A 2,791-nucleotide genomic window follows, 5' to 3' on the forward strand; every position below is an offset into this window, starting at 1 on the left:
TGCTAACTTTTATGCAACATTGCCACATTAATTAAAAATAAAAATACAATATACATTATATATAAGATATCAATCACTATATTTTGGTTACAAAATAAACTTACCTGGAATCTATATTTAAAGTATAATATAACGTACGGATCGGCCGTGGCGTGTAAGACGCGTTCCGTTCAAATCAGACGAGGAAAAATAATTGGTTATTAAAATCAAATGCATTATAATAATTATATTATTATTATTAACGGAATAACGACGTTTGCCCGCGGTATCTGAGTGATATGCCTATGATGATAGTACATTAATAGTTAATTTACATTGTAATACGTCGACTGCAACAGCTTGGTACAGCAGGCTACTGACGTTTCGTAATTATAACAGCCGAAAGCGGCGAACAGGAGCAGAACAGAACAAATCGTTTAAGAAATATTATTATATCTCACTACAATCAGTGTAATCTATTATAATATAGGTAAGTACCTAAGCGTAGGTGATTCTTTAGTCTATATATATGTTGTCGATTTTAAAGTTTTTTAATAAAATTATTTTATTTTTATATTTCATTTTCATATTATGTTATTACTTAATACTTATCTATAGTAATTATTGCTAATTAAGAATCTATACTTATCTACATATTATTATGATTTTTCTTGGGTTGAGGACTTCTAGTTATTTTCTCTAGTTTTAGTTTTTCTAGAAAGGTCGCAGAACTCGCAGAACAATGTGAGTGATGCATTTATTTTATATAACACTGAATTAGGAAGTTATATTTAAAAAAAACGTTTGTATGTTATTTTATCATTATTGCATATACAAATTAGACAAATTAAGAGCATAATATTATAGAGTACACATCATAATTTAGAACGTTTTGGTATTTGATATAATTGTACAACATAATATAACGAGCTGTTTAAGTATAATTTGATGGTGTAATGAACATTTTTACTGTTTGTATTAATGACCCACAAAAGTACTTATAATAAGTGATCTATAGCTAAATGTTGCTATAAAATTAACAATGTGAGATTTCCTATCTTGTTTTTAATTCATTATTTAGTAGAATTGTTTTTTAATATTTATTTAAATTTACATCTGATATTGTAAGAGTCAAAACTCTTGGAAGGCCGATGGAGTAAATAAAAAAAAAGAAGGTTCATACGAAATACAGTAACACATCAATGTGCGTCTCTTTATTCTACTTTAACAAGACATGTTAGCAGTGCGGCGGAGAACTAACTGACTACGACACTACGACAGTAAAAGATATTATAAAATAATAATTGACAAATAATATTTATAGAATATTACGTCGGGTCACCCCGCGCACACACGCCGTACATACAATATAATATATATATATAAAAGTGGATGTGGGATCGCTCGGTCGTCGGTGCGATAAGCCCGCGACGATTACCAAATACTAAAATAGCGTCCCACAGCCATACATAGCAAATAATAAAATAAAATAATATAAAAGTAAAGTATATCATACAATATAAAAACATTATAAACTATAATCATATGTATTGCTGGCTGCTAATATTTTTAATTATAATATGTTTAATGTTGAAATACCTACATGGCTACATAATAATAATATTATTTATTTAAGTCGCACAGTTTATTGTTACAGTGTTATTATTACAAAGAATACCTACGTCGAATAACTTATTATTCAGTTCTGAGTGTATATTGTTATAACGTAAATTTGTCGTAAAATATATTAACGTATATTATTATCATAAACTATCTAATAAATAATAAAGCAAAATAATATGCGATGCTATCGAATTCAGCCAAATCACTTGATTCACTTGCAAATGATGAGCCCCAAAAAGTAGACAGTGATGTCGTCGATTCGATATCAAAACAAAATGGATCGGTTCCCAATATTGGACTGATATCGGGTGCAGGTGATGCGTTGGAGATCCAATCATCGTCATCGGTACCAACGCAGCTAGTATCTACGGACTCGGCCAAACCGGACGCCGAAAAGGGTGACTTCACTCGTTTACCGAAGAAACCCTGGAGTTCGATGCCGAACATTCACATAACGTTTGGTGAAACCGAAGCAACCGACATTGAGTGCATTTCTATGAAAGTTTTAGACTCGACCAAACCGGACACCGCGAAGGATGACTTCACTTGTCTACAGAAAAAACCCTGGAGTTCGATGCCGAACATTCACATAACGTTTGGTGAAACCAAAGCAACCGAAGTCGAGAGCATTCCTATGAAAGTTTTAGCCGAGATTGAAAATGAAACGAAACCGGCCTATGATGAGCACGTTTATTCAGATCCAATAACCAACACCAGTCATGGAACCACCACTGAACGTAGACGCCGTTCGTGGTGGAAACGTACTAAAAAATTCGTACGTCGAATGTTTTGTTGTGGTGCGTAATATACTAATATAGCCTATAGTTTAAAATATAATACAGTGTGATTATTTTAACTTGTACGCAGTTATAAGTTAAGTATATTATATATTATATATTTGAACCTAGAAAAGTTCCTTATAGCTTTTAGGGTTAGGTTAGGTAAAAATATTTATATATTATATAATTAAAAAATTAAAAAAAAACTTGACAAAGATAAAAATATCTTTATATTTTTTAAGTTAAAATTGGAAATAAACATTGAATTTATTAAAAAAAAACAAAAAATGCCAACGGCACGTAGTGTTCCCAAGCGGTCACCCATCCAAGTACTACTAACTACGCCCGACGTTGCTTAACTTCAGTGATCGGATGAGAACTGGTGTATTCAACGTGGTATGGTCGTTGGC

The 2,791-nt window shown here is 31.6% G+C and overlaps 1 non-coding gene across 1 annotated transcript; it reads right to left on the minus strand.

Annotated features, from left to right (window-relative positions):
- Positions 1-2,669: 2,669 nt before the first annotated feature.
- Positions 2,670-2,791, minus strand: LOC132923538 (5S ribosomal RNA). Its single transcript, XR_009661194.1, has one exon. It is a non-coding gene; the product is annotated as a 5S ribosomal RNA (ribosomal RNA).

This window comes from Rhopalosiphum padi, chromosome 2, assembly GCF_020882245.1.
Source record: "Rhopalosiphum padi isolate XX-2018 chromosome 2, ASM2088224v1, whole genome shotgun sequence".
NCBI lineage: Eukaryota > Metazoa > Arthropoda > Insecta > Hemiptera > Aphididae > Rhopalosiphum > Rhopalosiphum padi.